The following is a 15,548-nucleotide window of genomic DNA, read 5'->3' on the forward strand; positions in this document are numbered from 1 at the left end:
TTTTATTTTTCATGTGACTAGAACTTTCATATGCCTTGTGATCAGAATGTGTAAAGTCAAAAGTCGCCCGAGAACTATTTCAACGGCGTCGCCATTGTTCCGATAGTTAGAGCCAGTGTTACTAAGTACTACGTCTAGGAAGGAATGACGTTACGACTATTGAAGAGTATTGGGGGTTAATAAACTGCCCAAGGAAAAAAAAAACGAAAGTGCCTGAAGCGGGGCTCGAACCGTAGCTATCGTTATGTTATAGCCTGACACTGAAACCCAAAAAAGACTGGCATTTTGACGTCATTATTTGGTTTTTGACCGCCTAGTGAGTTGTCGTTAGTAGTGCTCATGGAAACAAGTGGTTGAACTACTGAATACAACCCACGATTTGTTTTCTTTTGTGACCAAAGACTGGCATTTTGACGGCCTTTTTTGGTCAGTGTCAGGCTATAAGTTTAACGATGGCTACGCTCGAACCCGGGAGCTTCCGGTCATAGTGCAATGCCTAAACATACTCGGCACTTCGCCTCTGTTTATGATAATGATGGTGATCATAATGATGATAATAATGATGGCGTGGTGATGGTGGATATAATATGAAGCAAGAGGAGTCGTAGCGTAGCCATCGTTATGTTATAGCCTGATATTGATCAGGTAATTTGAATTGTGTTACGCTGTATAGATAGTAATTTTGTTTGCCAACTCTCGCTATATAATAACTTTATCCTTTGCTGGAAGTCCTTATCTAATCCTATTATGTATTATTATATCATTTGAATGTATAATGTAAGCATTTGAGTGTATTCCTCTTGTTGGATTTGTGCTTGTGTCTGGATGAGACTAAAAGGGATCTCAAACTAAGTACGAGTACATTGGTGGTATGATCTTAGGAATCTACATCTGATCCCTATTTGTTCCAAGTTCCCCTTTGTCTTACTTTCTCTTGAGTGCTTTAATTGTAATTCTATAACTTTTTACCATCCCATTTTCTTCCCTTTTTTTTTTACTGGCGTTGATATAACCTAAATGTGTTGCAAGCGCCGTAAAACCATTAAAAACAAAACAAGTTGTAATGGAGTAGCAGAAAAAGGAGAAATAGGAGAAGGCGTTAATGGTTGTCATGATACTTATAGGACGCCGGTTGTGTTGTAGTCATCTCCAGCCGTTCTTCTACCCTCCTCCTGATCCTCCTGCCCCTCCTCTCCTCCACCACCCCTCCTTTCCTCCTCCTCTCCTCCTCCTCCTCCTCCTCTTCTCTTCTTCTTCTTTTCTTCTTCTTCTTCTCTCTTTTCTTCTTTCTTCTTCTTCTTCTTCTTCTCTTCTTCTTCTTCTCTTCTTCTTCTTCTTCCTCTTCTTCTTCTTCCCCTTCTCCTACCTTTGCCTCCTAAATATTCCTATATTATTACAAATGTTTCTCAACTGTTTCACGGTGTATGTTGCGCCCAACGTGTTTTATTGCCAGTCTTTTCATAGAATGAACAGAATGGCAAATTTGATGCCAATTCTAGCCATGTCATATTTATAGATAGAACGAAAATGACGTCAATCAGGTCTTTGTTATTGTTTTTTGCCATCCACATTTATAAGTAATTCTCACTAAACTGTATTAACCAGACTATAAACGTTAAAGGTTACACACATAGTGTTGTGTGTTGCTCCGTTATACTTCCGGATGGCAATGTTGTGAGTTTCTTAACCAAGCGCATAATATCTATAATAAGAATTAATGAGTTGCATGTATTAATTGGGCTCCAGTGTGTCAAAACAAACCAACGAAACTTTTATTTTGAAGTTTATCAAGCGTAAACTTTTATCAAGTGGTAAACTTATAAAGCAACTATCTAACTATAACAGAATTTCACACCGTGCTTGCTGTATTCACTAGTATAATTAACCAATTAACTGCCTTACTCTGGAAAGACACGTTTTTAAAAATTTGGCCAGAAAACTCGTCCTTCAAATATCGATCGATTTAAATGACCCTCATCTTGCCGAAAGCTCTCAAACTAGGGACCGTGCACGATCCTAAGTTTGAGCGCTTCTGCCAAGATGAGAGTCATTTAAATCGATGGATATTTGAAGGAGGAGTTTTCTGTCCAAAATTTTTAAATACATGTCTCCTCAGAATTATGCAGTCAACTGCTGGTTAAAGAAGGCAATGATAAAAATTTATCACTGGTTTTCCCTTGCTTTGAACTTTGATATCGGCGTTCACGACTCATTGCCTTCGTTAAATTGCAATTCCACTAGTATGTAAACAAACCCGGCTTTTCATTCCCTGTTTGGAATTTGACTTGACTGCACATATCAGAACTCTTTCGCACGGTAACAAAACACATCTATCTCATTTTGGCCTGAAATCTTTTACTCTTACGTTAATAATAATTATCGTCGATGAAAATGACACTCCCTCTCCCCCCTCCCCTCCCCCCCCCTCTCCAATTTTATAATAAAAGTGTCAGGTTAAAGAATATTTTTTTCAAGTTGATTACATTAAAATTTTTAATCGGTCGATATTTGAATGAAAACTTTACCAGCCAAAATGCATAAAAGGCATTTTCTCAGTGTACGATAGAAAAAAAATAATATAGATACCCTAACTCTGCAGGGCCCTGAAAAAAAAAAAAAAACATTACAAAAAATTTGGCCAGAAAACTCGTCCTTCAAATATCCATCGATTAAAATGACCCTCATCTTGTCAAAAACTCCCAAACCTGTGACTTCCGTGAAGTCTCATGTTTGACATTTTTAAACAAGATTAGGGTCGTTGTAATTGATGGATATTTGGAGGACGAGTTTTCTGGCCAAATTTTTTTTTAAATTGGTTATTTTTCTGAGTACGGTAGTACTGGGCTGGTGTATCTGATCAAGTTATGGATAATAATATACTAAATGGAATGTTTACCACCTGCATCAAACAGAAGGGGTTTTTGAATTCAATTATATATGATATGTTATATGTAGCTAGCTATACGATTTACGATGTCAACTTTCATGAGAACTCCCGTTTTGAAAGTTGACAGTCATTCATAGCGGTACGAATATGGCATTTTGTTTCCATTCGTCACGGACGTGTCTATCGTACACATACCAAAAACAAAACAAAACAAAACAATTAACCCCCCCCCCCCCCCAAAAAAAAAAAAAATCCAAAAAAAACAAAAAAAAAACCGTAGTCCTTCAGAGACACGTAACCCGTGGAGCAGGATTTTATCCCTGATTCTATACCATGAAAAGGACTATAGAATTTGCTTTCTACCTTTTGGATAGGATGCTAGTCGATTGCAATGTACTTTCCACTTGATCAAGCACGCCTAGCTACACAATTAAAAAAAAAGAGCTATATATAGCGCAATATCCACTAAATGTGCTCAAAGCGCTTTACAAGGGGTCCCTGGTCAACAGCAACATTTAACATGTAGGACGGGACATGACGCCTGTTAGGCGATATTACAATTTTTCGGACACAGACAACGCTGTTGTACGAACAGGTACTCATTTTACACCTGAGTACGGTGAGAGAATGTGAGTAAAGAGTCTTTTCCAAGGACTCAACTATGCGCCTAGCGTGAGGCTCGAACCCAGGACCTTCCGATCCGAAAGCGAGTGTCATACCACTAGATCACATAGCCGCACTGCGTAGTGGGCAGGGGGGGGGGGGGGGTTACATTCAAACCCGATTTTTTTTTCATATTTCGGCCAGGAAACATTTATTTCATATATTGATAGATTGACAAATTATTGTCTTTCAGAGCTACATTGCCTGAACAGACATTAGCAATTTCTTGCTATCCTTTGGGTATATCGCTAAATTCATCGCAACGTACTTTCCGCCAGATCGAACACAGGTTCAGCAGGTTAAAATGTGGCCAAAACTTGTCAAAAGTCTGAAACTGGAGATATCAAAGTATTTTTTCACCAAGTCAGAATTAAACAGTAATAAATTTACAATAGAGAGCGTGGGGGGGGGGGGGGGGGGGGGGGGGGGGGGGGGGGGGGTGGTTGACAATACAAACGAAAATGTGATAATGGAAAGGCTTCGAATGTAAACAAAACAGTCAATGGACGTCTCGGGTACAAACCCTTCGTCAGCACTCAAGACGTGTCCACTGTCTGTTTTCTTTCCATCCGAAGCCTATTCATGATCACTCTTTCGTTACATTTACAATAACAATGTTAACGAACATTCATTAACAATAACACCAAAAATAAAATTAAAAAAAATTGTAATAGTAACAACAACAACAACACAATCAACTGTTTATAAAATAATAAAAAGCATTGGATAACTACGAGGGAAATAAAAATTACACAACGCATATGATTTATAATTTGTTTATGCAGCTACGGACCAGTAAATGCTGAATTATTATTATTTTTTTTTTGCTCCCATCTACGTCACTAGAATGAAATTCTTTCAAAGGTTTACATATTTAGCATAAATGTATCAATTTGATCTGCATAGCTGATAACAATCGCGGTAGCTCGTAGTCAAAGCACAGGGCTCTATGCCTGTAATTATTATGGATAGAATGGTTAAAATCGTTAGGGTGCCCAGATAATTTTGATGTTTAACGCCAAACAACGCTTTAAAAAGTAACAATTCAGTTGATGATAAGGACGTAAAATATTTACATCAATCACATTGTTTTCATTTTGTGTAGAAAATTATGAATAACATTTAGAGTTCTATATATTTTCTATCTACCCGAATTATGAATGAACATTTGAATTTAAGGAAATGATTTTTACACCATTTTCTTCTATAAAATGAGTGGTGAGTGTGTATTTTATCTTTGATTTAAAATTATTGCTTCTCTATAAGATATTATAAAGGAGAATTATTAAAATATGACTTCTCCCATAACCCCCTTAACAAGAGATAAGAAAGAAAATATAAATATGGTTATATTCTAGCAAAAATGCCTTCAAAACATTTCAATGAAAATGTCGCTGCTTTAAGCTCGAAGGAAAACATAACGATAAGTGTGGAATTGTAATTATGTTGATAAAGGGGAAAACCCGCAACGTCCACAGTATCTGTCTTCGTTTAATAAAATGGAGCTTACAATTAAACACTTATCGTTATTTTTTTTAATTTTCAAAACATTTTAGAATTTAGTAAAACATCTGCCAATATGGCAACTATCTTGCTGTTTATATTATAGAGATATTAGCTTTTGAATATGAGAAAAGTAAGTCAAATTATTAAAATAATAACTGAAGGAAAAAAAAAAGATAGAAATCAGATCTAGACTTGTATTTGGGTTTTATCATTTATCTTGAATCTTGTCTTTTTAAGAAAACATTGCTATAATTTACGAGTGGTTCAAGTCCCAGGACAATTATACATAGTGGCGGTTCTAGCCTATATACAGTGGTGGGGCAAAGATGATTCGGTCATATATATATATATTTATTTTTTTTATCAATTAATGTATTTATTATAGTATTTATTTATTTATTTTATTTTATTTTAATTAATTTTCTTTCACCTTTAAAAAATAATATTTCAACCACAAATAATAACATTCACAATGAAATGACAATACCAGTAGATTTTAATTATTCCAAACGTAATCAAAAATGAATCACGAAAGAATACAACAAAAAAATAAAGCGACGAGACAAAATGCGACAACACCTTGACAATACAAGTCCATTTCGTTCACTCTGAAAAATTAAAGAGATGCTTTAATCCCTCAACGGCGAGATTAATATTTCTGTTACATTACTGGTTTTCAGTAGTATGTAGTAACATTAAAGTTTTCATCGAGAAGCAACAACAGCGATATGACTCGATTTTCATTCAGAGCTCAAATTGCATCATTTTTACTGCTGTCTTGGTGGTTAGAATGATTGTGCCGGTGGTGGTAGTGGTTGGAATAGTGGTAGCGGTGGTGGTGGTGGTGGTGGTGGAGGAGGATGTAATTATGATAGTGGTTTTGGTGGTGCTGTTGGTTAGAATGATAGTTGTGGAGACGATAACGGAAATTGTATGATGATGTTGATATTGTTTTTATTGCTATTGTAGTACTTGTTAATATTGTTGTTGTTGTTAATGATGATGATGCTGATGATGATGATGATGATGATGATTGATGATGATGATGATGATGATGATGATGATGACGACAACGACGATGTCGTCGACAATGATAGTTACCATACGATATTACAAAGTTTATTCAATCTTAGGCTTTCGACAATAAATCATACAATTTGATGACCACATACATGAAAGTGGAAAAAATGGTAAATAGAACCAAATAATAAACTGATACCATTAATAACCACAAAAAAAAAATACAACAATAATAGTACCACCAATACGTACAATAATAATAATAATAATAATAATAATAATAATAATAATAATAATACTAATAGTAATAGTAATAGTAATAATAATAATAATAATAATAATAATAATAATAATAATAATAATAATAATAATAATAATAATAATAATAATAATAATAATAACAATAATAACAATAATAACAATAACAATAACGATAATAATAATAATAATAATAATATAATAATAATAATAATAATAATGATCATAATAATAATAATAATAATAATAATAATAATAATAATAATAATAATAATAATAATAATAATAATAATAATAATAATAATAATAATAATAATAATAATGATAATAATATTACCATCATCATTACTACCACCACCATCATTACTACTACCACCACCGCTACCACTATCACTACCACCATCACCATCATTATTACTTTTCCAATCATTTTTTTTCTCGTCTTTTAAAATTTGATATCTATCAAAACAGACGAAAATTCCGGTGATTTTTTTAAAGGGTAGTTAAAATATCTACGATTTTATTAGCCCTGAAAACTGCGATCTTTTATTTTCCTATTTCAAGGTCTGCTATGACAAGTATTAGTTCCATAGTCAAAATAAGGCAAACAAAAACAAAGTTTATTTAATCTTAGGCTTTCGCCAATACTTCATACAATACAATTAAGACAAAATAATGTTACCAATCTCTCCTCATGCATTCGTTAGACTATCACAATAATGACCGTGTTATCTTTACTCCTCACACAACCAACCCCTAGCTTCCCGCTTTTCATCGCGAACTATATTATGTATGTATTAGCTTCAGGACGGGCAAGTACGGAATCTGCCCACCCTTCCTTTATATTAAACGTATTTATTTCCTCTATAACTTAGTTAGAATTCAACTCTCTCCTTTCTCAGAAGAGTATTTCTCGTATACTAATTCAATTTTTGAGAAAACCAAAATGGTGGTTGTATTTTATATATTTATTTAGTCGTGACTTTTGAATAAAAGTGTTTTGTTTTATTAGACGGAATACAATAGAAAATTGCATTGTTTTGCAAAATTATTTTGTCTGGCAATAAAAATACAGCGGTAATTACTTTAAGAATAAAAAAAAACTAACAAATTAATTTGTTAAAAAACAAAACAAAATAAAAACAAAAAAAAAACAACAACAACAAAAAACAAATAAGAAAACAATTTAAATAAATGAGTTTTGAGAAGCACTAAAGAAAACGAGAAAAAAAGAAATGGTTTAAATGGATAAACAAATATATAAAAACAACACAAATTAATACTAAATTGATATAAAATTAGTAAATTAATAAATTTAATTCAATACTGGAACCTTCCCAAAGTCATTACATCAATGGTACCAGCACAAGTAAGGCAATAAATAAGAGAAAGTTCGTTTGCCAAAATCCCTATTTAGTTTTCACTGGTTAATAAGGTGGGCTCATTTGAATTAGCCCGACCTAGTACTAGAGAGGCCAGACAGCGAAAATCGTCAGGCGACGTGACGATGAGATGACGATGTGGGCGGAGTGGAGTGGTTTGGGGGGGGGGGGGGGGGGGGGGGTTGTGATTAAAAAAAGAACAGGAGCGTATCCTGGTTTATGCATTCAGGGGTGCATGGTGATTCGCAATCTATCAAAAATACACACAAATTGATTTCAGTACGAAGTATCATGTTTAAGTAGTAACTTTTGAAATTATCTAATTTAAATTTGATTATTTCAGACCTGGTATTACAGCATATAACTTGAAAAAACAGGCTGGTATTTGCCCACCCTGCCCATTATTACCAGCCGTCCCTGATTATACATACCGTGACACCCCCCCCCCCCCCGCCCCCAAACCTCCAATTTTGATCCATAGAGAACATCAGACTGAATAAAACATAAATCAGTCTCTCGCAATTCCCAAATTCTGCCGTGCTTTATAGAGAAAAAACAAAACAAAAAAAAACTGTATTTAAAATTTTGGCCAGAAAACTCGTCCTTAAAATATCGATCGATTAAAATGACCCTTAATCTCGTCAAAAACTCTAAAACCTGTGACTTCAAGGAAGTCTTCATAAAAGTCCCAGGTTTGAAAAAGTTTTTTTGGCAAGATGATGGTCATTTTAATCGATCGGTATTTGAAGGATGGGACGAACTTTCTGGCCAAAATGTTTTTAAAACATGTTTTCTCAGTGTACGACTTGAGTTTCATTCATTCATCCGGCATGTAGCATTTTATACCCATGCTAATCCCAATGGGCTTCAATGAAAACATGCATTGAAATTTGACACCAAATATTTAATGTAACATCAATCAGGAATAAGCATTTGTGACCCGCCGTGTCAAAGCGGTATTATGTCGGGATGCACTCGGTTAGGGAAATTGAATTCATAGCCACAAATATCAAACTTGGGTTTAATTTCTCTACGTCATGCTGGAGTATAAATACTCTTTTTTTGCTTTGAAAAAACTTCTAAGGTCCAATTTCTCATCATTCTATCTCTAAATTCACTTTCTGGGGTCTGAATTATCCCGACATAATACCGTTTTGAGACGGAGGGTCACATTTTCTCACACACAATATACACATATTCATATGTGTATCAAAATATAGAATGACCGGTTGTAAAATCTTTTTAACTCCACGGATTAAGGTGAATAATACTCCCTGTGCATGACAGTTCATACTGAAATCAACAGTTTTGTCAGTTGTTTTTTGTATGTGAGGCTATGTGGTCTAGTGGTATGACATTCGCTTTCGGATAGGAAGTTCCTAGGTTCGAGCCTCGCTCGGCGCATAATTGAGTCCTTGCAAAAGGCTCTTTACTCACATTCTGTCACCGTACTCAGGTTTAAAATGAGTACCTGGCCGTTAACAGCGTTGTCTCTGTCAGAATTATTTTTTTAAAAATATCGCCTCACAGGCGCCATGTTTCGTTCTACATGTTACATGTTGTTTTTGGTCAGGGACCTTTTGTAAATAAAGCGCAATAAACACGTTTAGTGGATATTGCGCTATATAAAAAGCTCACGTTGTTTCGCGTGGTTAACTGATAGTGATAGAAATAGTGTTTTAAGGTCAGCCCCCCAAAGCACTTTAAGCACGTTTAGTGGATATTGCGCTATATAAAAAGCTCACGTTGTTTTGCGTGGTTAACTGATAGTGATAGAAATAGTGTTTTAAGGTCAGCCCCTCAAAGCACTTTAAGCACGTTTAGTGGATATTGCGCTATATAAAAAGCTCACGTTGTTTTGCGTGGTTAACTGATAGTGATAGTAATAGTGTTTTATGGTCAGCCCCTCGCTCCATTTCAGTTGAACGATGTCCAAAATATGTCATCGTGTCATACACATTGTGTCATCGATGAACACACATAATATAGATAGTATGCGCTTGGCCAAGGAGTTCACAACATTGCCATCCGGAAGTATAACGGACCAACACACAAACTCTTGTGTAACCATGAACTTTTATAGTCTGGTTAATACAGTTTAGTGAGAACAACTCACAAACGCGGATGGCAAAAACAATAACAAAGGCCTGAGTGACGTCATCTGCATACTATCTATAAAAACAATAACAAAGGCCTGAGTGACGTCATCTGCATGCTATCTATAGATAGTATGCAGATGGCGCCACTCAGGCCTTTGTTATTGTTTTTGCCATCCGCGTTTGTGAGTTGTTCTCACTAAACTGTATTAACCAGACTATAAAAGTTCATGGTTACACAGAGTTTGTGTGTTGGTCCGTTATACTTCCGGATGGCAATGTTGTGAACTCCTTGGCCAAGCGCATTCTATCTATACACAGTAATGCTAACTCTCCTGTCAGACGCCTTCCTTAACTCCGTGTAGAAGATCTGGCTGGACAGCCGAATTATCATGTCTTGCATGCACAGGTCAGGTCGTGTGACACTTCAATGCGATGTTTTGATATATGACTGGAATGTGTTGAGAGAGCCAATAGCAAAGCCAGTGATGAACATTTAAAATAACCCATTAAAAATAACAGACAACTCTTCCCCTTAAAACAAACAAACCCTACCCCCCTCCCCCCCAAATAAAAAACAAACAAAAAAAACAAAAAACAAAAAACAAACAAAAAAACCCCAACAATAAAAAAACAAAAGACAAAATATACAAACAATAAACCCCACAAAAAACAACACAAAACAAAAAATAAACAAGCAAAAACAAACAGCAACAAAAGAAAACAAACAAATAAGAACCCCCCCCCCGCCTCACACACACACACGCACACACACACACGTATACATACACACACACACACACACACACACAAACACAAAATAAACAAAAACAAAGCAATTTAAAAAACAAACAAAAAAAACCCAAAAAACCCCAACAAAACAAACCAAACCAAATGACAATGAAACAAACAAAAAATTTTACAAAGAGGAAAGAAACAGACAAATCAAAACAAAAGGGACAATATAGATAATCCACTGACATGATATAGAAATCACACCGCTTTTACTTTTACATACAATTTACTATCTAATCTCTGATCTGATTCTTCTTAGATGTTGAATATTATTTCCTTATCTTATAGATAGTATGCGCTTGGCTAAAAAGTCCATAACATTGCCATCCGGAAGTATAACGGACCAACACACAAAACTGTGTGTATCCATGAACGTTTATAGTCGGGTTAATACAGTTCAGTGAGCATTACTCATAAACGCGGATGGCAAAAAAAAACAATAACAAAGACCCGAGTGACGTCATCTGCATACTATCTATAGACAGAGCATCCCTCAGGATATCGCTGAGTCTGTTGTAAACAATGACATGATCAGTAAAGTTTTCCCTCAAAAATTTGAACGTGGCATTGATGGAAAACGATTCGATATACGTATATGATTGTGTTACTAAGATTGTTGTTATAATTATTATTATTATTATTATTATTATTATTATTATTATTATTATTATTATTATTATTATTATTATTATTTATTATTATTTATATATTATTACTATCATTATTATTATTATTATTATTATTATTATTATTATTATTATTATTATTATTATTATTATATTATTATTATTATTTTTATTATTATTATTATTATTATTATTATTATTATTATATTATTATTATTATTATATTATTATTATTATTATTATTATTATTATATATTATTATTATTATTATTATTATTATTATTATTATTATATTATTATATATTATTATATATTATTATTATTATTATTATTATTATTATTATTATTATTATTATTATTATTATATTATTATTATTATTATTATTACTATCATTATTATTATTATTATTATTACTATCATTATTATTATGAATGACATTTGTATAGAGCATTTTAAAAATATATAATGCTCAATGCGTTTTACATTGGTTGAAAAAAAAGTAATAAATTTAAACCGAAAAAAATATTTTTTTAATGTTCAAGTCTTTGTCTTTTGACCGTGAGGAGTGACCCAATAAAATTGGATTTTGTTAAAGTTTTACTAATATTATCCCTACTGGACAATGAAAATAGGACTCGTTTTTGAAATTTTGGCCAGAAAAAATTGTGCTTGAAATGGCCATCATCTCGGCAAACTCTCTCAAACCTGGGATTTGCGAAGTCTCAGGTTTCATAATTTTTGAGATGATGAGATTCATTTCTATCGATTGAAATTTGAAGGACGAGTTTTATGGCCAAAATTTAGATTACGTGTTTTTCAGAATATGGCAGTATAGATCTGTAACCTAGATATAGATAGATAGGAACTTTCTTTAGATTACGATCTCATCTCAATTGATTGATATTTTGAGGACGAGTTTTATGGCCAAAATTTAGATTACGTGTTTTTCAGAATATGGCAGTATAGATCTGTAACCTAGATATAGATAGATAGGAACTTTCTTTAAATTACGATCTCATCTCAATTGATTGATATTTTGAGGACGAGTTTTATGGCCAAAATTTAGATTACGTGTTTTTCAGAATATGGCAGTATAGATCTGTAACCTAGATATAGATAGATAGGAACTTTCTTTAGATTACGATCTCATCTCAATTGATTGATATTTTGAGGACGAGTTTTATGGCCAAAATTTAGATTACGTGTTTTTCAGAATATGGCAGTATAGATCTGTAACCTAGATATAGATAGATAGGAACTTTCTTTAGATTACGATCTCATCTCAATTGATTGATATTTTGAGGACGAGTTTTATGGCCAAAATTTAGATTACGTGTTTTTCAGAATATGGCAGTATAGATCTGTAACCTAGATATAGATAGATAGGAACTTTCTTTAGATTACGATCTCATCTCAATTGATTGATATTTTGAGGACGAGTTTTATGGCCAAAATTTAGATTACGTGTTTTTCAGAATATGGCAGTATAGATCTGTAACCTAGATATAGATAGATAGGAACTTTCTTTAGATTACGATCTCATCTCAATTGATTGATATTTTGAGGACGAGTTTTATGGCCAAAATTTAGATTACGTGTTTTTCAGAATATGGCAGTATAGATCTGTAACCTAGATATAGATAGATAGGAACTTTCTTTAGATTACGATCTCATCTCAATTGATTGATATTTTGAGGACGAGTTTTATGGCCAAAATTTAGATTACGTGTTTTTCAGAATATGGCAGTATAGATCTGTAACCTAGATATAGATAGATAGGAACTTTCTTTAGATTACGATCTCATCTCAATTGATTGATATTTTGAGGACGAGTTTTATGGCCAAAATTTAGATTACGTGTTTTTCAGAATATGGCAGTATAGATCTGTAACCTAGATATAGATAGATAGGAACTTTCTTTAGATTACTCTCTAGTCTTCATAGTTGGATCACACAAAGACTCGAAATCTGTTGAATGTGTGCATTGGGTGTTAAATTTGTTGCAATATCATGTTGAATTTGTGTGCATTATTTTCGAATTAAACGCCCGGCTCCGATGTTTATTATATATTATTATGTTTGATCAGGTATATAAATTGTGTTACGCTTGTATAGATGGTAATTTTGTTTGCCAACTCTCGCGATATAATAACTTAATCCCTTTTTTACGAAGTCCTTATCTAATCCTATTCATCTCTATGTTAGAATGTTATGTCTACCTCAGCATATTAAATAAGTAGTTTATTCCTTTCAAGACATCCCCGTTCGATACAATAATTGTAGAATACACTGGCTAAACACATTTTATTCTTTTGTTTTGATGGATAGAGAACTTTTACTTCAAATATAAATCGATTAAATACGACGTGCACTTTTTTGTAGGTCTGATAACCCAATTCCTTATGGGCTCATTGTTGTAATAGAAATCTCAAAAAAAAAAAAAAAATAAATAAAATAAAAAATTACGCAAAATATTTTCCATTACAATAATGTTAAACTAGGCCCATAAGTGCGCTATGTGTTCTAGTGGTGTGACACTCGCTTTCGGATCGGAAGGTCCTGGGTTCGAGCCTCGCTCGGCGCATAGTTGAGTCCTTGGAGAAAGCTCTTTACTCACATGCTCTCACCGTACTCAGGTGTAAAATAAGTACTTAGCCTTTAACAGCGTTGTCTCTGTCCGAAAAAAAAATGCACGAGTAATACCGCCTAACGGGCGTCATGTCCCGTCCTTCATGTTATATGTTGCTGTTGGCCAGGGACCCCTTGTAAAGCGCTTTGAGCACGTTTAGTGGATATTGCTCTATAAAAGAGCTCAATTTTAATTTTAAGTGGATTTGGATGTCAGACCTGCATATATGTAAACATCTGGCACTGTTTCATAACCATACTTTTTTCAGATTTATATATTTGAAAAAGTGCATTTTGTCAGCAAACGTCTGTCATCTTTAATATTGTTTTCCTATTCTCAGCTTCTTTACCTCACTTTTCCCACAGATCCATTATGTTTTCATTCAAACACCCCCCCCCCCCTTCCTCCCCTTAAGCCCACTCTTATTATAGTATGTTTTATTTACAAAAAAATCTTTACTGAAGCGATATAATGTAACAATACCTTCATCACGTGATCGGTTATTATTGTGATCTGTGGCGTCACGAACATTGACGGTTCCATAGAGGCGAGTTTGGGACGCCAATGAATGGTTGAGGAGGTTACGCCTATTCATGGCCAGGGACCGTCGACCTTCTCTCATAGGCCTCCATAGGAGGTCAATTCTCTACCTGTTCAACAATTCAACGCATCTTTAAAAATAATCATATACATACACACACACACAACTAATATATATATTTTATATATATATATATATAATTGAGTCCTTGGAAAAGGCTCTTTACTCACATTCCTAACAGGCGCCATGTCTTTTTCCTACATGTGTGGCTATGTGGTCTAGTAGTATGACACTCGCTTTCGGATCGGAAGGTCCTGGGTTCGAGCCTCGCTCGGCGCATAGTTGAGTCCTTGGAAAGGCTCTTTACTCATATTCTCTCACCGTACTCAGGTGTAAAATGAGTACCTGGCATTTAACAGCGTTGTCTCTGTCCGAGAAAAAATGTATTATCGCCTACAGGCATCATGTCCTACATATTACATGTTGCTGTTGGCCTTTGACCCCTTGTAAAGTGCTTTGAACACGTTTAGTTGATATTGCTCTATATAAAAGCTCAATTTTTTTACATGTTGTGTTCGCTAAGGACCTATTATAAAGCGCTCTGACCACGTTTAGTGGCTATTGCGTTATATAAAAGATCTATTTTAAAAAAATGAAGGTTGTAGTATATAAAATCACGGGATTAACTCATCTAAATTGGCTGCGTAAGATTTTAGTTTTGAACATTCCGAAAGATGCGGGCATTTTTGTTGAGGTTTAGAATTCATAATTTTTAGCACATTAAGCAGTGTAGTCAATGCTTCCAACTTCCAACACTTTCGCCAACTCATTGATCTCGTTTCTAGGTGCACACGATAATGTGTGCAGGCTTGAAAACCGACTGCACAAAATATGGGTCTGAATTAACACTGTTAGGGATAGAGTCGCTGGTTCGGATAAGTAAGTAAGTAAGTAAGTAAGTAAGTAAGTAAGTAAGTAAGTAAGTAAGTAAGTAAGATTTGGTTTGAGAGTATTTCCATTACAACAATGAAAACTGCAAATAGTTAGACATGGAGCTGTTCCCATTAACAATATGGGCCTGATTTAACATTGTTGTAATGGACAATATTTTTGCGTTGCTTTGAGAGTATATCTATCCATTACA

At 34.1% G+C, this 15,548-nt stretch overlaps 1 protein-coding gene across 7 annotated transcripts in view; it reads left to right on the forward strand.

The window, feature by feature from the left end:
• The window catches only part of LOC144963337 (uncharacterized), a 247,965-nt gene that overhangs the window by 195,429 nt on the left and 36,988 nt on the right, over window positions 1–15,548 (forward strand). The window lies entirely within an intron of this gene.

This window comes from Berghia stephanieae, chromosome 1 (assembly GCF_034508935.2).
Source record: "Berghia stephanieae isolate SIO BIC M18660-M18661 chromosome 1, UCSD_Bste_1.3, whole genome shotgun sequence".
NCBI classification, from domain to species: domain Eukaryota; kingdom Metazoa; phylum Mollusca; class Gastropoda; order Nudibranchia; family Aeolidiidae; genus Berghia; species Berghia stephanieae.